Raw genomic sequence first — 26752 nt, 5'->3', positions numbered from 1 at the left:
CGCAGCAGCGGCGGTCAACCTCAGCCTCCCTTAGCAACCTGAACGCACCGCCTAGGTGTCTTCCTATTGGCCTCCCGGAGCTTGATGGGCAGCTCTGAAGGGCAATCCCTGCTCACGGCCGCTCTCTCCGCGTTTACTCACGGGAGGGCTCGTAGGCGTTACCGCCCTCCCTAGGTGCCCCGCCCATGCCTGAGCAGCTTGTGGCGCATGCGCGAGCGGGCTGGGGCTGTGTGCTGGGCCAACGCGGAGCCGGAGCAGCCGCGGTGAAGCTCCTGGGCTCCGCTGAGACCGTCGCGCCCGCTCGTCGCCTCGAAGTAGCAGCTTCAAGCCGTCGCCGCTACTGGGTGAGCGGCCGCCTATTGTCCTTCTCGGCGGCGAAGGTGCGGAGCTGCTCTGGCTGGGCCCGCGGGGGAGCCCCGGGCGCCGCACGGTGAGAGCGCAACTTAGTTGGCGGAGTTGGGGGAAGTTTTGTGATTTGGGGAGGGGTCGCGGGCGCGGAGCGCGGGGCCCCTCCCGCTGTGGCCTCTCCTGGGGGCGGGGGCCGGGAGGGGGGCGGGGCCGCGGGGGGAGGAGGGGGCGGGCGGGGATGAATGGGCGTTGGGGAGCGCCCCCGCCTCCGCGGCCCCCTCCTCCCCCTCGCATCGCCCCTTCGTTCATTGTCTGCTCCGGGGCCGCGGCGCGCTTCCCGGCTCCCGCAGCCCGGTTTCGGGGCCGCCCCACTCCCGGGGCCGGGGGCGCGGCCGCGGGGCACAGACACTGGGGTCCCCTCGGGCGAGGCCCGCACCCCCGGCCCCGGGAGCCACGGCTCCTCGGAGGGTCCCTCCTGTCCCCGGGGTGCGCGAACAAGTGCTGCGGACGCGAGGGAGCCGCTCCCCCCGGGCCGACACGGACGGTAAACACTCCGGGCCGCGCCCGCCTCCGGGGGGCGCCTCCTGCGCTCGCTCCGGGGCGGAGCGGGTCGGGGCCGCGCCGCCGGAGGGGACCTGCACGGGGACAGGGCAGCGGGCTCAGCTCTCCACCTAGTTCAAGTGCAGCCATACTTCGAGCCGTAACAAAACATTTGTTTTTGACTTACTGACACTTTTTTTTTTTCAAAGTTAACCAATATGAGAAGAGTTTTTTTTTTTTTTTAAATGGGGAAAACTCTCAAATTTTTTTCGCCAGAAGGAAGGATAGACAGGTTTTTTGGCCTTTTTGTTTGTTTGTTTGTTTGTTTGTTTGTTTGGAAATACGTAGTTTTCCAACAGAATGATTTCATCACATTTACGTTTTTAAATATTACTGTGGACTGAGGAATTCACAATGAAAGTTAGATTGAGCAATGTTTTTGTGTTCCTTCTCAGCTTTTATACTCCTGGGTGAAGTTATTTTGGGAGTTTATTGCTTCAGGCATACACATCTAAAGGAAAAAGCAGTGCCTTTTTTTCTTAATTCCAGTCTCCCCACTTCCCCGCCCCTTTATTTTCAGAAGAAGCATCTTATTCTATTTTTCTAAACCTTTGGATTGCTCATATCAGGACAAATGCTGCCTTTTTTGAAAGGTGACTTTTTTGCAAGTTTGCAAAGAAATAATGATCAGCTGAGATAAATTACTATTCTAGTTCTTGTATTCCTTGGTCTCTTGGGTGATTTGCGGGCTGCATTAAATACAATCCTTGTCAGGTTTTGGGTTCAATCCTACAGAATTTGGTTCATTTGGCTTATGATGTGAGAATAATTTGGCTTACGATGTTTAAGTCCCCTAGGTGGACCAGCTTAAATGCCTGTCCAGTTGGGGTAGTGGTACACTGACCAGGATGCGTTAATACCAGTTGTTATATCCCATTGCCATCTCCCAAATTAAAAAGAAAAATTTGAGAAAGACTGTGTGTGCCAGTTTGTTTTGATTGATTTCTCATGCCGAGTGAGTAATGTGGGGAAGTTAGGGTTCCTGGTTTTTTCTGGTTCGGTTGGCCTTGTTTTACCTTGAAAAACCAACTTTCTTCACCTGATGAAGCTAACGAAAAATGTGTCTGTGGCATCAGCGTTGTACATTTAAATGACAACAACGAGGTCACTTTTAGGAGTCACAATCCTTGCTCTTAGAGCAGTCGCCTGCGTAGGGCGATTGTTCGGATGGAGGTTCACGGAGGTTGGAAGGGATTGTCAGGGAGGGACATCGTGTAAACAAATGGACTTCCAACGAAATGGGACAGCTAGGCCAGTTGCTTTTTCCTTCTCTAAGCTGTGATACCGCGTCCTACACACTTTTTGTTTTAGGATTTCTCACACTTCATTTATTTGCCTAATTACAGTTACCACTGTATCTGTAGTACAAATGGACTCCTAATCTGTTAACTCTTTGAGGGCGGTGATGGGCCTTATTTCTTCCTTAGTTTTGTACCCTCTTTGCCAAGAAGGAGCCTTAACACAGCACAGGTGTTCAGTGTGCGTTTGGATTGGGCGAAGTGCTTGGTACTGAGTTAGCGATAGTGCACGTAAGAACCACTAACTCTGGGACCTTATCCAGAACGACTGTTGTTCCCTTGCAGACCTGTGATGAAATTTAGTTAACTTTAAAAAGGATTTCTAACGTCTCTTTTTATCTGCTAATTACATCTTGAGAAGAAGTGAAGTTTAAATACTGCACCCTGGATTTTCAAAAAGTGGTTCTCATGTAGAAATTTTCTCCCTTTTTTGGTGAAATGATTAAGGCTACCGGACAAAGCATTTCACATCTCTGCCTCTTCTATTGTGAAATGGGGAGGTCGCACAGTTTTGAAAGAATACGCAATTTTTGGAGCTAGTTACGACTGAGATTCAGATCCCCACACTTCCACAGACTAGTTGTGAGCCTTGAGCAGGTCACTTGATCCCACCGAGCTTCTGGGTCCTACCGTGTAAGGTACCATACTTGGCATTGTTCTTTGTAATAACTGAAACTATGTGAGGTACTTAATAGTGTGCCAGACATTAAGTAGGTGCCTATTACCTGGTAGGTGTAATAATAATTTTGATACCTTTTTATGTGACTTGAAGCAGTTTTAGAAGCTGATGCTTCTGAGGTTAGCAGTTTAGCTGTTTTTTTCATAAAGGAGAATTGAGTGTTCTTTAGTTAAATGCAATTATTTTTTTCATTTAAGGGGCTAGTTGACCTGAATGGCAGTAGAAACTTATCTTCTCATTCACCGTACAGGTCTTGGAGTGGGATTTGCAGAATGGCTTGGGACCTTATGCGTTTCCAGTGTTTAGGAAATGGTGAGAGATGGATTATCTTCAACACTTGTAATAGGATATCTGAGTTTTCCAGTCCGTTCTACCTTTTCTATCTTATTTTACCTTAGTCTTGAAACATGATAGAGAGAGAGAGGGATTATGACTATTTCTCAAATTTGTGTAAGACAGAACTGGAGTGGGGGTTAATACAGTGTTAATACAATTCAGAGACGTGAGCAAATCGCTTACTTCCCCTTCAAGATAACACCTTTGAAGGTGCCACCAATTGCGGAAGGAAGCAGTGATTCAAATCAGTTTTACTGGCTCAGTGTACAATACTCACAGCACCAAATAGAATAGATCTGTTTTAGAACTATTAATCTGTAATGGCATTCCTTTTTTTTTTAATTAAAAAATTTTATTTTGGGGGTGCCTGGGTGGCTCAGTTGGGTAAGCGCCCGACTTTGGTTCAGGTCATGATCTTGTGGTTTGTGGGTTCGAGCCCCTTGTTGGGCTCTGTGCTGACAGCTCAGAGCCTGGAGCCTGCTTCAGATTCTGTGTTCAGATTCTCCTTCTCTCTCTACCCCTCCCCTGCTTGCACGCTCTCTCTCTCTCTCTCTCTGTCTCTCTCGCTCTTTCAAAAATAAACATTAAAAAATTTAATAAAAAATTCTTTTGAGAGAGAGAGTGTGCAGGGGTGGAGGGACAGGTGCAGAAAGAATGAGAGAGAGAGAGAGACAGAGAGAGACAGAGAAACTCAAGCAGGCACCACGCTCAGTGCAGAGCCTGACACGGGGCTCAATGCCATGAGCCCAGGATGACCTGAGCTGAAATCAAGAATCGGATGCTCAACCAACTGAGCCGCCCAGGTGCCCCTGTGATAGACATTTGTGTATATTGAAGCTCATCTTGCCATTAGTTTTTTTTTTTTTTTTTAATAAAATAAGGGTAAAAAGTTCAGCCATGGAGGGTTTATAGTAAACCTTTAAAAGTTTTATCTGATCAGACTCTCAGATTGAGGAAAAAACATCCCTGACAAAGCGAGATGAATAAACTTGAACTTTCTGATAATCTTTTCTTTCAAAGTTAATATTTAAGTGCACTTGAATAGACTTGGTTATTACTGGTGGCGACAGGCATCCATTTGGAAGCGGGCTCCTGAGTCACTGTCAGCCTGTCTTACCACTGTAAATGGGGAGAGAGGAGGAAGCTGTTTGTGGAAGGGAGTTGGTTTCATTTGGACATCCTCCCGTCTATGGTCTTGAAATCCACCCATGGGTTGATTGGGACATAATAAATAGAAGACGAAGAGATAACCCATTTTGTCAGGCCTTTGGGGACAGTGGACTACCTGGTACTGAGATGATTGTTTGCACATTTATGTGGAGTGATGGCATACTTTCCTTTTTTTACCCCGCAGAGCTGTGTCCAGAGCCTGGGAAAGGTGGATATCAACCTGTTTCTGTGATGTGGTTATTGGGGTGGGGAAAAGGAGAAAGTGTGAGGAATCTACCAGTTTACCATTTATGTCACCCCGTAGGCTCTTTTGGAAACATGCTTTTGAATTTTCACTTCTAGTGACATCATAAGCCCGTGTTCTGCTGTAGCTTCTACCAATCCCAAATGGTGAGTTAGTTATTCCTGAAGGGTTAGGTATGTCACACTGTATGTAATTGATTTATCTTTTAGACAACTAAAGATGCCGAGTTAGGGGGAAAGCATGTAGGAGTTAGGTAAAGAATTTTGCAGAACCCAAGATGATTCTCGGATGGTGATCTCTGAAAAATCACATGATATGAAGCTGCCTATCTGACTTCACATTCAGACTTTGCCATTATTGGCTGTATGTCCTTGAACAAGCCACTTCATCTGTCTCAGACATAAGATTCTTACTTGTAAAATAAAAACACGTTTAATATAAATCATCTTCTATCTACTACATGCTATTGTTATGTGAAACCTTGTGATAAATTGCTATACAAATGCTATATCATTTGGTAACTTTATTGGTTGCTTAGTGGTTTGGATAAAATTTAAATCCTAGTTGAAAAGGGGGAAACATCCAACTATATTGGTTTTTCTTTATAAAATATAGTTAAAATATACCGTATTTATTGTCATTCTCCTTGCTTGGGAAAATTGATACATTTTTCTTTTGGCTCTTCTCAGTTTTCCTTTTATAACATGTTTGTCATGGAGTAAATTTCTAAAGAAATTTCAGTTCAAGATGCTTGCTGTTAGACCCAAGTTACTGTGAAATCACAGAAACTGACATTGGATGCCAGTTCCTGAAGTCAGGTTAAACCACAATAAACAGTGAACAAAGAATGTCAGAATATTTCAAGAGTACAAAAGAAGGCTAGTGTGGTTGTCTGATCTTTACTGACTCATTTTCTTCAATTATTTTTTTTAATTGGTTTAGTCAGATCAGAGGAGTGTGTCTCTTATGTGCCAAATGTTATACTGTGTGTCTTACCTACGTTTATTTTATTTTATTTATTTTTTTTAAGAGAGAGAGGGAGAGCAGGGGAGGGCAGAGAGAGGAGAGAGAGAGAATCCCAAGCCAGCTCTGCACTCTCAACGCAGAGCCTGACATGGGGTTTAACTCACGAACTGTGAAATCATGACCTGAGCTGAAATCAAGAGTCAGATGCTTAACTGACTGAGCCACCCAGGCACCTGATACCTACATTTCTTACTTAATTTTGAAAATCAGCCTATGAGTCAGGCATTGTTAAGCTGTTTTACTACGAGGAAACAGCCCCCAAAGTGATTTGACAGTGATCACATATCTATTAAACTAAAATTTGAACTCAAGATTATTCTGGCTCGAAGGCTGTGCTTTTCACATTATTGATGCTATTAGCTGGAAAGAATAATTTTTTAAAACAAATCAAGTTTATTGAAATACTATTTGTATGATAAAATGTACCCATTTTAAGTATATAGAGTTTGATGAGTTTTGTCAAATGTATCCATACAGATAACAGTATAATCAAAATATGGAGCATTTCCATCATTCCAGAAAGTTCCCTCATGCCGCTCTCTGGCCACTTCTTCCCCTCAACCCTTACCCATTGCCTACCTCACCACAGGCAACTGCTACTCTGCTTTATGTCATTGTAGTTTTGTCTATATTAGGAGTTCTCCAACTGTAGCCCTCAGGCCAAATCTGGCCTACTGCCTGTTTTTTAAATAAAGTTTTATTGGGACATGACAGTACTCATTTGCTTGTGGCTAATCTGGTGCTGCCGTGACAGAATAGTTACTAGAGACCATGAGGCCCACAAAGCCACACATTCACTATCTGGCCTCTTATAGAAAATGTTTGTGGATCTGGATCTTTGTGCTCAGCATAACCAAATGCAATGGTCACATATAAAAAAGTTAACAAGTCTAGTAATATTATTCAGTGCATCTTCAACTTTTCCTGTTTGTCCTGCAAATATCTTTTTACAGTTGGTTTAAAATTTTTTTAACCAGGGTAAAATCAAAGTTTACTCAGTACATTGTTATCTCTTTAGTCTCTGTTTTCTCATTCTTTATTTGATGTATAATTTACATTCAGTAAAATTCAGTAGCATTCTGGGAGTTTTGACAGATGTATACATTTGCATAACCACTATTTCGGTCAAGATATGTATGGAATGGTTTCTTTATCCCCCAAATTCTTCTGAGCCCTTTTGTAGTCAACCCGTTTTCCACTCCCAGGCCCTGGACACTATTGATCTGTTTTCTGTGTCCATGGTTTTTTGCCTTTTTAAGAATGTCATGCAAATGGAAACATACAGAATGTAGCCTTTTTTTTTTTTCCCCATTTGCCTAGTGACTAATGATGTTAAGCATCCTTTCATGTGATTATTTGCCATTCTTTGGTAATGTATTCAGTTATTTTGCCAATTAAAAACATTGAATTATTTGCTTTATTATTGACTTTTGAGAGTTGTATATACATTTTAGAATCAGATACATGATTATGGTTTATAAATACTTTCTTCTTGTCTGTGGCTTTTTTGTTTCCTAATAATAATTGTCTTTAGAACAGCAGTTCTTTTGGTAATGTTCCAGTTGTTTTTTCTTTAATGGATTGTGCTTTTGGTGTAGTATCTGAAAAATCTTTGCTTAACCTAAACAAAAAGACTTCCCCTGAATTTTCTCCTAGAAGTTTTATAGTTTAAAATTTTACATTTAGTTTTATGATTTACTTAGAGTTAATTTTTCTGAATGGTGCAAGGCATGGATTGAGATTTATATTTGTGTTTTTTAAATTTTTTAAAATGTTTATTTATTTTTAAGACAGAGAGACACAGGGTACGAACGGGGGAGGCACAGAGAAAGAGGGAGACACAGAATCTGAAGCAGGCTCCAGACTCTGAGCTGTCAGCACAGAGCCTGACGTGGGGCTAGAACCCATGAACTGTGAGCTCATGACCTGAGCCAAAGTCAGATGCTTAACCAACTGAGCCACCCAGACACCCCTGAGATTTATTTTTTTGTTTTTAGATAAGCAGTAGTTCCAACGTGTTTGTTGTTGTTGTTTGAAGAGACTGTTTTTTCTCCATTGAATTACTTTTGTTGAAAGTCGGTTGATCATATACCTTGGGTCTACTTCTGGATTCTGTATTCTTTTCCATTGATGTGAGTCTTCCATTTGTCCTTTACACACTGTTGATTACTGTAGCTTTATAGTAAATCTTGAAATCAGGTAATGTGGCTTCTCTAATTGTGCTATTTTTCAGAAATAGTTGAGTATATATTTGAGTATTCTAGTTGCTTTACCTTTCCAGGTACATTTTAGAATCAGCTTATTGATATCTATAATCCTGGTGGGATTTTTGGTTGGCATTGCATTGAATCTGTAGTTTGGGAAAGAATTGACATATTAATGATATTGAGCCATGAACATGGTATAGTTATTTAGAACTGTTTTTTTGGCACACCTGGGTGGCTCAGTCGGTCAAGCATCCAACCTTGACTCAGGTCATGATCTTGTGGTTTGTAAGTTTGAGCCCTGCATCAGGCTCTGTACTGACAATGTGGAGCCTGCTTGGGATTCTCTCTCTCCCTCTTCTCTGCCCCGTCCTGCTCTCTGTCTCAAAATAAATAAATATACTTAAAAATTTTTTTTGATATTTTAATTAGTGTTTTGTAATTTTCAGTAATTGCATCTTGCCTGTATTTTGTAAAACACACACACACACACACACACACACACACACACACACACAGCATGCTTTTTGGTGCTGTTGTAAATGATGCTTCTAAAATTTCAATTTCCAGTTGTTCATTGCTAGTATAAATAGGATTGAATTTTATATGCCAGCCTTGGATCTTAACAGCGTTGCTAAACTCAGTTTTAGTTAAAAAAAATTTTTTTTAATGTGTATTTATTTTTGAGAGAGAGAGAGTGCACAGGAGAGGGGTGGAGAGAGAGGGAAACACAGAATCCAAAGCAGGCTCCAGGCTCTGAGCTGTCAGCTGTTGGACGCTCAATTGACTGAACCACCCAGGTGCCCCAACTCAGTTTTAGTTTTAGAATCCTTTTTGTAGATCTTTGGGCCCTTTTGTTAAAAATTTTTTTAAATTTATTTTTGAGAGACGAGTGGGGGAGGGGCAGAGAGAGAGGGAGACACAGAATCCGAAGCAGGCTCCAGGCTCTGAGCTGTCAGCACAGAGTCCGAGCTGGGGCACGAACCCATGAACTGCGCGATCATGACCTGAGTGGAAGTCGGATGCTTAACGGACTGAGCCACCCAGGTGTCCCTGGGCTTTTTTCACATAGACAATAGTGCCATCGGCAAGTACAGGCAGTCTGATTTCTTCCTTTGCAGGCTGTATGCCTTTTATTTCTTTTTCTTTATTGAATTGGCTAGGACCCCCAGGATGGTGCTGAATGGGAATTTTGAAAGTGGACATCCTGTCCTCATGTTAAGGGGGGAAAACATTCTGTGTTTCACCATAAATGTGATGTTACAGGCATACTAAAGAGATTGTGGGTTTGATTCCAGACCCCTGCAATAATGTGAGTATCACAATAAAGTGAGCCAAATTAATTTTTTGGTTTCCTATTACGTGTAAAAGCTATGTTTATATTGTAGTCTATTGAGTATGCAGAAGCATTCTGTTTTAAAAAAGGTACATACTTTAAAAATACTTGTTTGTAAACGATACATTAACTGTAAAGTGTGATAAAACTGGGCATGCTTGTATTTAGAGTTTGCTTTTGTACATGGCCTTTATCAAGTTGAAGTTTTCCGTTTCTAGTTGGTGGGGAGTTCTTATCATGAAAGCATGTTGAATGTTGCCGAGGCTTTTTCTGCATCTCTTGTGACGATCATATATTTTTTCTTCTTTACTCTGTTGATACCTGATTTTGGCACTTTGAACTAGCCTTGCATTCTTGTGATAATCCTGGGTTGGTCATGATTTTTGAGAGATGCAGCTTATGTTTTAATATCAGACTCTAGGAGGCCTCCCTGTGATGATTTTTGTTGGAGTTTTCAGATTCCTCAGCCTCTCCAAACTCTTAGGTCTTGTCACTTTGACAAGATTGCCACGCTCTGCTCAGGATCCTCCTCATCGCACTCTGCACTCCAGAGTGCCTCCAGGCTGAGAAAGCTGGAGTGGTGGTGGCCCGTCCCTTCTCTTCCCCTCAGTTAGGGATTGCAGTCCCTCGTGCCTGTTGTCCAGTGTCTCAAAGACGTCACCTTACATATTTTGTCTTTCCCTAGTTGTTGGAGGGGGTGTTGGCAGGATAAGTCTGGATGCAGTTACTCGATCTCTCTTTGAAGACTATACTTTATTGGTGGTGCTGAAAGTCTTGTTACAGGATTCTTCAAATCTTGTGTGTGGGGGGGGTATAAATATCAAAGAAACATTTGTTCGGTGCCTGCGGTCTGTAGCTGAGCCCTTATCCGGTGGGGAATACAGACGAGTAGATCTCTTCCAGGTGAGGAGTACATACATAGCACATACATAGGATAAATCAAAGATGGGAAATGCTCTAGTTATGAACAGACAGAGGAAAACCACTGTGGTCCGATATTTTCGTACAGAAAGGCCTTCTTTACATTTTTGGTCCCTAGCGTATATGTGTAATTCAGCCTTATGGCACAAGATGTAGTGAGTCAGTGGACGACTACTGGTTCTTGCAGATGCATTTGACAACTTATTTGCTGTGTGGCTTTAGGTAACTCCGTTTTCTCGTTTGTAAAATGGGCACGTGACATTCCTTGTGGCGTTGTTTGCTGATTGAATTCCCTCAGCACGCAAGGGGGCCTTCTGTATTGTCAGGCACTGTTGCAGGTGATGGGGACGCAGTGACAAGTAACAGGTGGTTGCTGCCATCAAGGGGCTGATATTCTAGTGAGGGGAGAAGATAAACAAGTGAACAATTTTGGTGATGTCTCGTGGTGATAAGTTTAGGAAGAATATGAAGAGTATTAGCAGAAATTGGGGCGGTCAAACAAGACCTTCCGGAGGCGAGGAGATTGGAGCAGAGACCCGAAGGGAGTGAAGGGAACAAGCCAGCTGCAGATCCCTGGACGTTCCGGGCAGGAGGGACACGAAAGGCCAGGAGCTTCAGGTGGGAGCATGAACGGGGAGGTTGGTGTGGCCGGGATGGCCGAGGAAGGAGAACTATAGGAGGTCACGCTTAGGGAGGCAGAGGCCAGGTCACATAGGCTTTTAAGTATGACAGGGAGCCGCTGAAGGGCTGGAGCAAGGAGCCACGAGAGCTGATTTCAGGTTTACGGGATCCCTGGGGAGGTGGCGGGCCGGAGTGCGAACAGGGCGGCCAGGAGTCTGTGGTAGTTGGCTCTGGGGGAGGAGGATGGTAGCTGAGGTCCAGCTCGTAGCAGCGCAGGTGCCGACAGGAGGTCGGAGTTGGTGTGTGTTTGAAGGTAGGACTGATAGGGTTGTTTATGGATTGGAAAAAGGCTTTGAAGGGAAGAAAGCAGTCCAGGACGATCGCCGGGTGTTTTCCTTGAACAACCGGGTGAATGGTGGAATGGTTACCTCGGCGGGGAAGGTGTGTGTGAGTTTATTGGGAGGAAGACATCGTCGTTTCTCTTTTTGGACATGTTAAGTTTGAGCTCCGTGAGATTTTTTGTTTTAATTTTTTAAATGTTTATTTATTTTTGAGAGAGAGAGTGTGAGGGGGACGGGACAGAGAGAGGGAGACCCAGAATCCGAAGCAGGCTCCAGGCTCTGAGCTGTCAGCACAGAACCTGACACGGGGCTCGAACTCACAAACTGCGAGGTCATGACCTGAGCCGAAGTCGGACGCTCAACCCACTGAGACACCCAGAGGCCCAAGCTCTGTGAGGTTTTAAGTGAAGACACCACTAAGTAATTGGCTGTGCAGATCTGTGGTTTGGGAAAGAGGTCTGGACTGGGTATCAGATCTAGAGAACTATAGATAAAGAGGAGGGGTTATTTCGAGAATTAGGAATCTCTAGACTCCTGGCACCTGGCAGCTCACCTGGCAGGGTAGCTAGTAATGGTAGTGATTGTGGTAAACAACAACAGCTACTAGCTCTGAGGGGCTGGATGCGCGTGAAGGAGGAAGGTGGTGACCTAAATAACACCTTGCCTTTTAAATCAGAGTCAGGTAGGACTGTACACGTGCTGAAAGCTGCTCTCCTCTGAGCATGAGAAAACTAGTCGTGAGATCTGTTGTACATTTCCAATCTGTGAGCATATCTGTGATTTGTAATGTGATGTGGGGGTGTCATTTGCATGTATTTCACATACACATAGTACACAGGAGAGTCTGGAAGGAGGCTATCGCAGATTGTTGTGTTTGAGGAGTGAGATGGTAGGGTAGTTTTCGTCTTCTAAATGTTCTGCAATGTATGTATTTTCGTTAGTCTTATTTATTTTTCTTAAGTAAATACTACTTCCAACATGGGGCCTGAACTCACGATCCTGAGATCAAGAGGCGCATGGTCCAGAAACTTAGCCAGCCAGACACCCCTAGTCTCATTTTTAATAAAGGGAGTTTGTGTTTTTGGAGAGTCCTGCTCAGTTGGTGAGCTTCTGGGCTGAGGAGTTTCATTTGTTTGTGGTTGCTAACACTCCTTCCCATAGCTGGGTCTTTGACTGTGGTCTGCTGTCTTAAAAAGTTGAGCGCTTGATCACAGGGAGGGGCATCACGTAGGAGAGTGGAGGTTTGGGTAGGAGTCCTTAACAGCTTCTGGGAAAATTGTTAGCACATGTTTGCCCCACCTGGCTAAATGTGGCACCATTTTGTTCAAAGGGGGCATTACTCACCACTTGAAATTTGTTGGACAAATCATTTGAGATGAATTGAAGTGAGCATGATACATATTTTTTGAATTCTGAATTATACCATCAGCATTTACTTAGTGTTTTAGAAGTATTCCTTTTCACAGCTGAAGGAGGTAGATATATCAGGGGCTTTTTGCAAATTTGACATTTCCTGTAATTCGTGAATCCCTTCTAAAAATACGTAGTATCATTTGAACAGTATCTGTAAATAAATCCACCTACCTGGTTTTGCCAGTTGAGTTCTGCCCTGTCTAAAGGAAGTGTGTTTCTGGAGTGGGAGCAGGTAGGTGCATTGTGATGTAACAAATAATTTGTTACTTTTTACAAGCTGGAAGAAATTTTTTTTTTTTTTTGCTTCCTGGGTACACGGTGCACAGCACGGCTGGGCTTCAAAATACAAAGGATGTCTGGATGAGACCTTGCAGTTTGGGAATTATTTAGGGAAAAATGTGGCAACAAGAGTTGAGAAGTAGAGTTCTAATTGTTTATTTGGTCACATGAGGCCTTTGGGGCCTGACTGAGGTGCTTTCTCTGTTTGAGGATTAAGGATATATATGGGTCAGTGGATAGGAATGACCGGCCTTTTTGCCTGGGCTCTCCTGCCAAAATGGTGCTGTACGTATGGTTGGAGCATGATAGTGTTTTCAAAAGACTTTTGCAGTCTAGAACGATTTTTTGACAAAAGTTATTTCCTAAACGGTGTTTTCTAAAAAGTAAAGTCACTAAAAGGAAGAAGAAACTTTTACTAGGTGCCTACGAGTGTTTTGTGGTTCGTTTACATTCTCTTAATTCCTTACAATAGCCTATAAGATAGGTGTTATCCCCACCCCCACCTTTTTTGATGAGAAAACAGGGGTTCAGAGATTTTACTTTGCCCATTTCAGGTCAGTGAACTGTAATTTTCATCCAGGACTTTGTGACTCTAAACATACTCTAGTTTTATTACATATATGCCAGAAGTCACTTTTTTTTTAAAACTCATATAATTATATCCAGAATAGCCAGCTTAAAATTCCAGCTTGTTCATGTTGTAAATAGAAAATCATTGTGGTTTGCCCTTAGAGTTTTCCTAGAATTCTTAAAACATGCTGGGCTTCCATGTTTGTGCCTTGAAAGTAGCAGAAACTTACCAGTACGGTTGTATTTTACTTGACATGCGGGGAGCTTTGTGGATCAACATTAATAATTAACATTTACATACTCTTTCACATCTTCAAAGTGTTTTACAAACAGTTAATTAGTTCATGTTTAACCTATATTGGAAGTTGAAAAACCAGTTTTTTAAGTTCATTTTAGTGGTGCAGAAGTGGTTGGGTGGGTGCTGAGGACAATGCAGGTATGCACCTTGCAGTCTCTGGAGCACCTTTCCTCAATCCCCTCACTTTGTGCCGGGATCAGCTTGTAGTAAGCATGTGTTTTGGGTGTACATCTTCTGCTTAACGCAAAGGAATTAGGTGAACTGAAAGAAAGACAGGGTTCAGGATGGTCTGGGAAAGACCCAGGTGATTCACTGAACTGTGTTGCAAGTTTCCTTTCTGTAGTTCCTTAAATGTGAATTGTCCTTACTTACTTCCTGTGGGGTTTTAGGGGATGGGAAGTGATTGGTGCAGAGACTCCGGCAGATGAACAGAGTCGTTACATGTGCTAATTTCTGGGAAAGGTTTTTTTTTGTTTTTCATTCCTGGTTTAGGAGATGATAACCCTGTAACTGAATACTTTGCTGGTTTCCTCACTCCCACTTGTCACCTGATTCCATCTCCTTTCCCCTCTACCCCCAGTAAAACAGTTTTTACTTGACAAGGTTGTGTAGTGAGCAGGGAAGACTTTGGAGGAGACTGGTCCCAGTTCGGCTGTGTTTCTGTCACATAACTAGCTGTGCAACCTTGAGCGGGGTACTGTTTTATTCTGCCCCTGAGTTCTTTTGTTCAGTGAAGTCATGTATTGACCTTTCATTGAGTGCTACAGGGGTGGCCGGAGGGGGATATGAAGCTTATGGTCTTGGACATGAAGAGAGACAGAGGATATTTTAACATCAGTGAGGATTCTTCAAAGTCACCGTGACTTCTTCCTTCCTACTTTGGTTGGAATGATTAAATTATGTTATGCTATTGTTGCCTGCCACATTGCTGCACTTTAAATATCTTTCTTTTTCTAATACAGAGCAATAAATAGAACTGTTTGATAAATATTGTGTCTGGGTGATTTCCTAGGACAGGACGTGTGAGTTCCTTTTCATCATTGCTGATAGCCCAGTCATTCAGAGGGACCTCCTCATGAATCTTTGTCTAGATGACGATGCCAGAGAAACCTTAGTATGTGGTGGCAGAAAGGAGAAGAATTCTGAGAGCTTGGATGTGTATATGATTAAATCTTTATCACCAGTTGGAATCTGTTCTCTTTATTGGGCCAGATAGGAATGGCCCTGAATTTTTCCCTCTGTCAAATAGTATTGTTTTTCAGGTCTTTCTCTTCTTTCCTCTTTCCCTTTTCTTCACTTCTGGAAAATCTGAAAACCTAAAAGTATGATAAATTGGCTTTTGAACCTTTTTGTAATGTTAAATACACCCAGGTTTAAACTTCAACCTTTTCCGCCAAGATTTCTGGTAACTTGGAAGGAATGTTGTACAGCTGAACCTTGGACAATGCTATATGTGAATTTTGAATAATTGGGATTGACTTAAATATTTAAAGTCACTTTTATCTTAAAGGATGGCTATAGATAAATTTTTTTTTTTTACCTTTTTGAATGAGACATTTTTTCCCCCCCCAGGATAAATTATGTATATAAATTAGAAAAGATGGGAGTTTTCTTTTGGAAACACCTAGTTGGTTAGAACAGTATCGTAAACTGTAGAAGTAAGTGTTTTTTCTAAAAAACTGTGCCAGCAACCAGGACGAATGATTGTTTTTCCTGTATACATTAAGTATCTTGGGTTGTACTGTTTTTGGTCACCTCTTTAACTTTTCCATAATGTCTTTGCTCACTGTACCTTTCCTCCTTTCTAGTTAATTCAGTAGGATTCATTTGTCACACTGCTCACTTGACTCGGTGGGGATAAGGTAATCACTTACATCTGTATTTCCTCTGGACTGTAAGCTTCTGGAGGGTAGATTTCATCTGTTTCGTTCATCACCGTATCCCTGGGACCTGGCATCATGCATGGCATAGAGATGTTAGTGGCTGTGCAGGAAATACTTGGATTGCTGATGGATGGATGAATTTGTGACACAACTATATATACGTATTATATTGAACCATTAATAAAATCTACCCCGTTGAGAATAAACAGTTTTAGTTTTCTCCTCCCAGCATCAGTTGTAGTTTGATTCTGGTGGGTTACATCATCCCTTTTGGGGAAGAGAAGCACCATGTTAAATGGAAGATGGCCAGTGTAGACCAAGTCAGGTGGGAAAATCTGTACAACTCTTACCTGGTTTTTGTGCTTGGTCAGAGCAGGTCTCTGTCACTTTACGTTTGAACCTGTTCAGCTTCACACTGACGTGTGGGTGACTGATGTGAGACTGTAGGTATGGCTTGTCTACCTAATTCTTTTGTCTGCCTCATTTTTAAGAAATGTCACATAATAATTTTAAAACATACTAAAAAAATACTCAAAACAGTAGCATTGACCCCTGTGTACCCATTATGCCAGATTCTAGAAAATTAGCAAGATCTTGCCTTTTTTTCATACATTGTTTTTTAAATCGAAGTGTCACTGAGACATTTCATATAAAATTTACCCCTTGAGGGGCGCCTGGGTGGCTCAGTCGGTTGAGCATCTGACTTCGGCTCAGGTCATGATCTCGTGGTCCGTGAGTTCGAGCCCCACGTCGGGCTCTGTGCTGACAGCTCAGAGCCTGGAGCCTGTTTCGGATTCTGTGTCTCCCTCTCTCTCTGACCCTCTCCCCGTTCATGCTGTCTCTCCCTGTCTCAAAAATAAATAAACGTTAAAAAAAAATTAAAAAAAAAATAAAATTTACCCCTTGAATATATTTATTCTAGTTGTCTTGAAAGTCACTACAAAACTATCATTTTCCTAATGGGGATTCTTAAATGGCATTTTTAGTCCAGTGTATAATACTATAAACCATAAGCCGTCTCTGTGAATCACGGCATGCTGTGTTTCAGGGATATGGAACCAAAAACTTCAACTCAAAGCGAAAGAATTGCTGAGTAGTCTTTTTGTCTTTTGACAGAATCGCTGCAGGACTAGGACCATAAACCTTCCATTAAGCACTTCTGTATGAAATCTGAGGTTTCTGTCAAATTAGATATGGGAAATTAAGCAGAGCTACACAAATAACTGATCTGGGCAGTTTTTGAGTTGTTCTCCTTTATGGTAGGCTTTTTTTTTTTTTTCTTCTTTCTCCTCAGATGACTGTTTCTCTCTTAATACCAGTATAGGAATGTTATGATTTATACAAAATGAATTTTGGTTTCACGTCTGTAGTTTTTTCACCTCCCTGTGTAGAATTTAGTGACTTTCTTTTCCCTTGATCTGCTTTTCTTCTCAAAATGCATTCCCATTTATTTTGATTTTTGTGAAGAAAATGCTTGTCAGGGAATGGAATAGCTTCATAAATCTCATATTTCCTTAATAATTATTTGGTAATGTATATAAAAATTGTGTTGATTTTTCTTGTGCTTTCTTAATCCAGATCATGTTAAAAGTTTTAATTTGGGGAAAAAAAAAGTTTTAATTTGAATCCCCTGGAAATACTGATCTCCTGATTTTCATGGTCCCTTTTTGTTTATATTATATCCTAAGCTCACAGATTCTAAGGTACTATTTTGGCTGCTTGGCCAAAAGTGCTTGTGGCCGTCTGAAGATTATCACTTTAATAGCCTTCTAGGATGTGTGCCTGGAAGGAGAGAATTTTCCTTCCTGAGCCCGAATAAAAGTAATAGACCCAAATAAGAAGGGAAATTCAGAGAAAAAATTGTTATCTGTTTTCTCCGTTCAGCTTTGGTGCCTTTTGAAACCTACAGGGACAAGTTCACGGGTATAATAGCTGTCGTTTATTGGGAGCCTCTTCCTGAACTAGGTGTCTCATGTTTACCAGTTCTCACCTCTGCAGGGTGTTTTGATGATTTTGCTGGGAAAGGAAATTGATGTTCAGGGAGGTTAATTCGTTAATTTCAGGTATACTTCATTCAGTAAGCATTTAATGAAGGCCTACTGTACGTCAGGTACAGTATTAGGTGCCAGGGATCCAGGGAGGAACACAAATAAGACACGGTTGCTGCCCTTAAAGCATTCATGATTAAAAAAAAATTTTTTTTTAATGTTTATTTATTTTGACAGAGAGCGAGCAGGGGAGGGACGGAGAGAGGAGGAGACACAGAATCCGAAGCAGGCTCCAGGCTCTGAGCTGTCAGCACAGAGCCTGGCGCGGGGCTTGAACTCACGAACTGTGAGATCATGCATGACCTGAGCTGCAGTCGAACGCTCAACTGACTGAGTCACCCAGGCGCCCCAGTGTTTCTTGATTAATATGTGAGAGCAGGAATAGTAACGATAATAATTGCCATCATTTTATTACTTCTTTCCATGTGCTGGGCTTAGAACTAGGTGCTCTGTATAGCCTTCTTTCTTTTTAATCCCTACAGCTCTCAGAGGTGGGGTCTGTTACTTTCGGGTTTCATGGAGACTGAGGCTAAGCAACTTCCTTGCGGTCACACAGTTGGTATGTGGCAGAGCTGGGCCTTGAACATGGGTCTCTGACTCTAGGGCACAAGCCCTTTTCTGCGTGCGTCAAGAACATTTCTAGCAAGACTTGAAATAAGTAATCATGTGAAAGGGACATCCGTTGTGAGCTGTGATTTTGGCAGAACTTTACGTAACTTTTACTTGGCTGGTAGATTTATTTTCATGGTTAACTTTCTGCTCTGTTACCTCTTGCTGAAGAAGTCCTCAGTTTTCATGATTCATGAAAGGCATTTTTTGTTTTAGTTTTATTACGAATGGTAGATGTACCTCTAGAAATTCAGGAATTACACATAAAAAGAACAAAGTACACCTGTCAATAGATGGGTACTACCTAGAAAATTTTTTTTTTGGTACAATCTGGTGTTTTTTCTTTCTGGACTTGAAAATTTGTAGAGGCTGTGTGTGTGTGTGTGTGTGTGTGTGTGTGTGTACATATACATATACACACCATATGTGATCATATTCTGTGTGCTCCTGAGTACAAGCAGATTATAAAACATTTCTTGACTCTACCTTTACATGTGTCAAGTAACTTACATAGTTATTTTATTTTATTTTATTAAAAAATTTTTTTTTAACGTTTATTTATTTTTGAGACAGAGACAGAGCATGAACAGGGGAGGGGCAGAGAGAGAGGGAGACACAGAATCTGAAACAGGCTCCAGGCTCTGAGCTGTCAGCACAGAGCCCGATGCGGGGCTTGAACTCACGGACCGTGAGATCATGACCTGGGCTGAAGTCGGATGCATAACCGACCAAGCCACCCAGGCGCCCCTTACATAGTTATTTTAGTGGCTATATATAGTATTTCATTGTGTGGATTTAGATTTATCCTCAGTTTACAAATTACCCTCAGTTGAATAGTTGTCTTTTCTTTCCTCCCTTTCACTTCCTCTTTCCCTATTCCCTCCTTCCCTTCCTCCTTCGTACTGTTGTAAACATTGCTGTGATGAACAACCATGTATGTACATCTTTATATCCTTTATCTCTTTCTTGCAGAAATGAAGTTGCTAGGGCAAAGCCTGTACATTTCAACAGCTTTTAATAGATATCGTCAAGTTTATCTTCAGAAAGCTTAGATCATTGGTCCGGTATGAGTATCTGTGTACCATTTCTCCCTAACCTTTAGAAAGAAAGTTTAAAAAAATCCAGCATTTAAAAGGAAGTTCTAAATGCCATAATAGAATTACTCATAGAATTACTGGATTACTGGCAACCAGTTATAAATAAAAGAACTCTGTATTTCTAAAAGAAGAGGAAGAAATTTGTGAAGTCTGGTCATCACTCCTAAGCACTGAGAATTCATCTAAGATCAGTTCTCAATATTTAAAGGCACCTAAAGGAAACTTTCCAATAAAGAGAGTCACTGATTTCAAATTCTTTTGGCTACTCTTTTCAGTCCAAATTAACTCCAACAAGGAGACAAGGAAGAGTTTCAGATAAGAATTATAGAGATGATAGGTCCCCTCTACACAGAGTGCTCCTGAGAGATTATCTGTATCCATTCTGTTGCATATCCAAATGCAGATTAGAAGCTTTTAAAATTAATGTTACGTGGGGCACCTGGCAGGCTCAGTCAACAGAGTATGTGACTCTTGATCTGGGGGTTGTGAGTTTGAGCCCCACATTGGGTATAGAGGTTAGCTAAAAAAAAAAAAAAATAAATAAGGTACTAAGGGGCACCTGGGTGGCTCGGTCGGTTAAGCTTTTGACTTCATCTCAGGTCACGATCTCATGTTTGTGGGTTTGAGCCCTTCTTTGGGCTCTGTGCTGACAGCTCAGAGCCTGGAACCTGCTTCAGATTCTGTGTCTCCCTCCCTCCCTCCCTCTGTCTCTCTCTCTGCCCCTCCCCTGCTGTGCTCTGCCTCTATCTCTCAAAAATAAAGTAAACATTAAAAATAAATAAATAAAGTCAAAAAAATAAATAAAAGTAATGTTCTATCTCATTTAGTTATGAAGATGCATAATCCGCGTATGTTCCTCAAATCACAGTCAAGTGTTGACATTCTGGTTTAAATAAGCAAAAAAATAAGCAAATTAAATATTGCACTGTGCTCTTGACTTATTTATATATATAGCCCAACATTTTTCTTTGAGACGAAGATGAGTTAATTGGTCCCCGTTATGATAGCAGTGATTTTCAATCAGATCACACTTGTCAGGATTTTCTGTGCAATGGGTAGGAAGAGTTTGTTGCCTTCAAGTCATAAGTCAAGTGCATAAGCTGATCTTGCGGCACTGTTCATGCTTCTGTTGGGCATTCTCAGGAGTATTATTTCACTCATCTTTAGCCTGTTCCTGGTTACAGAGAAAGAGCTGGTTAATTTAGTGGATAAATCATACCACTAGAAGTAAAAGAGGCCTCCATTATAATGTTGTCCTGGAACACACAGGTGGTTATTTTTTGTTATGGGAGGGTTTCTGTGGTCATCTTGGAATGGCCCAGGTTTGATGTAGTGTACCCTGTTCTTGAACTGTTCAGATTTTATCTGTCTGGGTGGTGTTTTGGCTTAGAAGGACCCTTTTCTGTGGGATTTTGAGGACATCTCTCTGCCAACCTGAATTCCCAAAGGGTCTCTATTTTTCCCTGTTACATCCACATTATTAAAAATTTTTTTTCTAATGTTTATTTTTGAGAGAGAGAAACAGAGTGTGAGCAGGGGAGGGGAGAGAGAGAGGGGGGGACACAGAAACCGACGCAGGTTCCAGGCTCCAAGCTGTCAGCACCAAACCCGACGTGGGGCTCGAACCCATGAACTGTGAAATCATGACCTGAGCCAAAGTCAGATGCTTAACCGACTGAGCCACCCAGGCGCCCCACATCCACATCATTTAGACTCGACTCTCACAAATGTGTCATCCTTCTTCCTCACTAGTCATGTTTATCCCAACCTTCATTGGTAAACTGCCCTTTTGGAGATACAGGACAGGGAGTGATAACACTGAGCAGGTCAGGCAAGGAATAGGATCTTGCCATCTGACATTTCAGAGGATACTCCCTTTGCGTCTCATTATTTTCTCTTTGCTGTCTTATGGATCTGCTGGGCACAAATATGATAGGTTTGGTAAATCAGTGTTGGGAGTGAAATATTTCACTGCAGTTGTTCTGGATACATGACAAGACTAACAGAGAAGGCACTAATAAGAGAATGAGTAACATGAGGGTAAGAGTACTAAGCAAGTAAGAATGCCCGATTAAAGCTGGGAGATTGAAATGCACAGACCATGATAAAAATGAGGGCAAATTCTGATGCAAAGCATTCAGTAGCAAGAAAAACTTGATTATTAGTGGACAATAGTGGACAAACTCAGCTCTAGCATTTGGTAGTTTGGGTTCTAGACTTAGTTTGCTGCTGACAACCTTGGGTGAGTCACTTAGACTCCCCTACCTCTAGTTTCTGCCATAAAAAGTGGAAGTATCCATTTTTGTTTGTTTGTTTGTTTCCCTAAAGGTGATTTCAAGCCCCAGGGTTCCTTAGAATTACAGCAGGGAGCCAAATGGACTTGGAGAGAGCATGGGGAGGGGACCACACCTGTCCCCCAATAGCATCTCTACCCTCTTCTGTTACTTTTTTTTACTTTTTTTTTTTTAATCTATTTATTTTTGAGAGTCAGAGACAGAGCACAAGCAGGGGAGGGGCAGAGAGAGAAGGAGACACAGAATCTGAAGCAGGTTCCAGGCTCTGAGCTGTCAGCACAGAGCCCGATGTGGGGCTCGATCTGACAAGCCATGAGATCATGACCTGAGCTGAAGTCGGACGCGTAACCGACTGAGCCACCCGGGCGCCCCATCTCTTCTGTTACTTTTGTGGGTTTCCTATAATGTTTGCTGAAAGTCCCATGGTCAAAAATCAGTTTGGAGACATCTCACCGAAAACATCTTAAAAATGGCTTTTGATGCTGAGATTTGGTGTCTGTGAATACCCACCCATTGTCTTTGTTCTTGGTGTAATTCTCTCAAAGTTAGGGAAATATTGGCTCAATTGCCGAGTAAGCGTGTAGTACGATGGATAATTGTGGTGTCTGCTTGGCTATGCTCTGATGTCAACTGCTCATGAGATATTCTCAACTAAGCAGTAGTTAAAGCCCTTTTTCCTGCTCCTAACTTGGGGAATCCTGATAAAAAGTAAAGAAAGCCATATTCCTTGCTTATCAAACGTATACTATCTGCCACTTTAAAAAATATCTACCCTGTAGCCTTTTACGTAAGATGTCTTGTTTCATCCGGGGCTGGTTTTGTGAAGTAGCTGAATTAACTGTATTGTAGATGAGGAAATGGAGGTTCACAGAGATTCTGTAGCTTGGTTGATGGCCCACATGTAGGCAGAGCTGGGGTTTGCAAGTAGGATTGTGTTTCTAAAATGTGTGCATTCTTTATTCTGTTTGCTTGTCTCTTAAACGTATAGGAGATTTGTAGCTTGAAGAAATTATTAATAGCACCATTGCTACTCATGTTTCTCATTAATTAAATCTGGTCATGCAAGTAATGGGCAACTTTTATTGTTCTTAATTGCTTGGATTATGCCAAGGAGATTTTTTTTTTAAGTTTATTTATTTATTTTGAGATGGGGGAGGGGCAGAGAGCCAGAGGGAGAGAGAGAATCCCAAGCAGGCTCTGTGCCGTCAGCACAGAGCTAGATGTGGGACATGAACTAATGAACTGTGAGATCACGACCTCAGCCAAAACTAAGAGTTGGCCGCCTAAGTGACTGAGCCACCCAGGAGCTTCTATGCCAAAGAATCCTAATAAGATAGAAATGATTTGATCAGACTGCATATATCTTCCTTATCTCTTATGCCTTTATAAATATGGATTAAATGAGAAATTTCTCAGATTAGAGCAAGACGAATAGTCTGTATGGTTTTTCAGTAGCTTAGAAACTGTTTCTAAAAGAGTAGTAGGTATAAAAACTAAAAAAACAACAAAACAAAAAAACAGAACAACCTACCACAGGTGATGCTACATTCTTTAGAGTTAGTGAATATACACAGATTAGGTTGTTTCATAGTCCTCGTGAGATTCATGACACCTGTAAGGCTGCATGGGAATGTAATGCCTCAAGAACAGGTTACCTAATTGGAAAGAAACTGGGCACGTGTTTTCTTCAAAACGTAATAGTTGATTACTGGGTGTTGTGAAAGACGTCACATTTTGATGGGGTTTGGCGCCTCTCATCAGGTTTCTAGTTGTCTTTTCTTACATGTGTGGAGGATCCATTTCCTTTTCAAGGCATGTGGTCCTGTGACTTCCTCTGTCCAATGAAATGTGAGCAGAAATGAGGTGTTCCTTTTGGAAAGAAGCATTTAAAAGTCTATGGGAAGTCCTCCTGTGCTCCCACTGTTGGAATCGTACCATATGATTAAAGCAGGTTGAATCCTGAGTGAGGGCTTGTAGGACAGCTGCCCTGGAGAGAGCCTGGAGACATGGTGATCTTGGAGTGAGTGAGAAGTAAACTTTACTGTGATCTGCCTCTTACAACTACTAGTCCTTTGTTTTCATGGTGTAACCTAGCCTGTCCTGATGTTACTTCATGCATCATCAGTAATCATTAGTGTAATGAACCGCTGAGGAGAGGGACTGACCAAGAACAGAGCAAAATTACTTTGGATGCAGATAAGCTCAGTGATATTACAAATACAGTTGACCCTTGAACAACAGGGGTTTGAACTTGTGTGTGTCCACTTATAATGTGGATTTTCTTTGATAAATACAATACAGTGCTGTAAATGTGTTTTCTATTCTTTATGACTTTCTTAATATGTTCTTTTCTCTAGCTTTATTGTAAGAAGATAGAATGTAGTATGTATGATATATAAAATATGTGTTCATTGACTGCTATTGGTAGGGCTTCTGGTCAATTATTAGTAGTTAAGTCTTTGGGGAGTCAAAAGTTGCAGTGGATTTTTGACTGCACCGGAGGTTGGCACCCTTAACCCCCACTCTGTTCAAGAGTCAACTGTATATATTGAATGGCAGAGTTTCTCTTTAGCTGTTACCCATTATGTTCTGTCAGTTTATTCTTCCAGAAGCACAGCTTTGGTTGTATCACTGACCTCAATGTCCACAGAGTAAAATCTAAGTGAGGCTTGCCACAGTTTCATCCTGACATGCCTTAAAAGCTGTTCTCTGGCCATGTTCAACTGTACATCTAGCATGTGCCCTGGCCCATTCATGCATTTGAGAAACATATCCATCGCTTTGTATACGAATGCTGATATTGGGCTCTGGGACACACAGAATATTTCTTCTCATCTCTGCATGTCCAAATTCGATGTAGTTTTTGATAGGAGCCTTGAAAGATATTTTATTTATTTATTTATTTATTTATTTATTTATTTATTTATTTACTTACTTACTTACTTATATTTATTTTTTTTCAACGTTTATTTATTTTTGGGACAGAGAGAGACAGAGCATGAACGGGGGAGGGGCAGAGAGAGAGGGAGACACAGAATCGTAAACAGCCTCCAGACTCCGAGCCATCAGCCCAGAGCCTGACGCGGGGCTCGAACTCCCGGACCGTGAGATCGTGACCTAGCTGAAGTCGGACGCTTAACCGACTGCGCCACCCAGGCGCCCCTCTTTTTTTTTTTTGAAGCTTATTTATTTTGAGAGAGAGAGAGACAGACAGCGAGCTTGAGCGAGGGAGTGGCAGAGAGAGAGGAAGGGAGAGAGAATCCCAAGCAGGCTCTGCAGTGTAAGAGCAGAGCCCGACATGGGGCTCAAAGCCACAAACCGCAAGATCATGACCTGAACCGAAGTCGAGATATTTATTTATTTATTTATTCATTCATTCATTCATTTATTTAATGTTTATTTTTGAGAAAGGGAAAGATGGAGCATGAGTGGGAGAGGGGCAGAGAGAGAGGGAGACACAGAATCTGAAACAGGCTCCAGGCTCTGAGCTGTCAGCACGGAGCCTGATGTGGGGTTTGAACTCACGAACCATGAGATCATGAACTGAGCTGAAGTTGGACACTTAACCGACTGAGCCATCCAGGCGCCCCTGAAGTTGAGATATTTCTTATGTTAATTCTGCTTCATTCTTACAGTTGGATATCATCTCTCTGACCTCTCAAGCCTTTTGGCATACTGCTTTCTATTTCTATACTGTATTATAAACTTCTATGTTAATGTCTTATTCCCTGCACTGGGCTGGTGTCCCACCTTTCACTAGCACTTAGCTCCCAAGTATATGTTAGTGACTCATAGTATTTACTGAATAAGTGGTTGTTAGATTGTGGCTGTGGTGAAAAGCTAGTTGGTGATTAATTTGCCTTTTTCTTTTCTAATGTTTATTTTTGAGAGAGAGTGCACACGCATGAGCAGGGAAGGGGCAGAGAGAGAGAGAGAGAGAGATTGAATCAGAAGCAGGCTCCAGGCTTTGAGTTGTCAACACAGAGCCCAACACGGGGCTCAAACTCATGAGCTGTGAGATCATGACCTGACCTGAAGTTGGATGCTTCACCGACTGAGCCACCTAGGCGGCCCTTAATTGGCTTTTCTGTTTAAACAAATTTTTAGTTATCTTTAAAGTTCTTCTGCTTTCCCTGCCTGCACCCGCCTCTTTCGGGCTGTTATCACCGTACGTGTATATTCTCAGCCATCTTAGGCCGAGTGATGTAGTAGGGCCTTATGTGACAATGACTTTTTTTTTTTTTATCCTTTGGACTGTATCTAGATTGCTGTATCCTAGGAAAGTGACACACCGATGGGTCTTCTCTACCCCCGTGCAAAGTCTGTTTTGTGTTTCCTTAAAGAGTTACCGTAAGATTGCTTAATGGAAGGTATGGGATAGGGTTAGGGCTTCTGAATGTATGGGTCAGATGTACCAGTTCACACTTTGTCTTGGTGTTTTGTTTTCCCTACTGATAGTCTTTGTGCCTTTGATTTAGAGTTTTGAATCGGGTAGTTAAGAACATTCAGATTCTAGTCTGGTTTGGCTAGTACCAGCTAACTTTAACTTTGGTTGTGAACTTTGTATCCACAGAACAAGTGGGTTTGACAAGAATTCTAAGATTCTTATCCTGATTTTACAGAGGACCAGGTAAGTTACTGGAATTCTAATGTAGTGTGAATGCTGAGATTAGAGACAAAATTCTGGTGAAGTTTGGGGTAGGATGAAGGAAACTTCAGGTTTATTGAGTGCTTACTCAATGCTTATTCCCTTTATTCAGTGTTTATTGACTTTATTCATTTTATCTGTTTCAGTTAAGGGAAGCTGAGGTTCAGAGAAACTAGGGTACTTGTATTAAGCTACATAGCAGGTACGAGCAGGATCCCGAACATGAGCCAAATCATTCTCACTCCAAAGCCAAAGTCCTTTTTATTGTTAATTGCAAGGAATTCTACATTTTGCTAACAGAGTAGCCTCTAGAGCCAAATGAAGGCTGGTTTGGGTGTCTTTTGGAGAAAGGACTCTATGTTGCAGATGATAGTGTTTTATAAAATCATATTAAGTTACAAAGGAGAGTGTCTGGATAAACTCTTTTTCTGGCTCTGCCATTGAGACTGCTCTCTCTGTACTGTAATAGTGGAGGAGATCCCTTGTTTT

General features: G+C 41.9%; 1 protein-coding gene across 7 annotated transcripts in view; it reads left to right on the top strand.

The window, feature by feature from the left end:
* Positions 1-225: 225 nt before the first annotated feature.
* AKAP13 (A-kinase anchoring protein 13) overlaps positions 226-26752 on the top strand; it is a 336674-nt gene continuing 310147 nt past the window's right edge. For all 7 annotated transcript variants that reach the window (XM_047862510.1, XM_047862509.1, XM_047862506.1 and 4 more), the window contains exon 1: positions 226-430. The gene's annotated coding sequence lies outside the window, so the exon portion shown is untranslated. The remainder of the gene's footprint in view (positions 431-26752) is intronic.

This window comes from Prionailurus viverrinus, chromosome B3 (genome assembly GCF_022837055.1).
Source record: "Prionailurus viverrinus isolate Anna chromosome B3, UM_Priviv_1.0, whole genome shotgun sequence".
NCBI classification, from domain to species: Eukaryota; Metazoa; Chordata; class Mammalia; order Carnivora; family Felidae; genus Prionailurus; species Prionailurus viverrinus.
The sequence above is the reverse complement of the archived record's forward strand: the minus strand, read 5'-3'. Positions and strand labels throughout refer to the sequence as shown.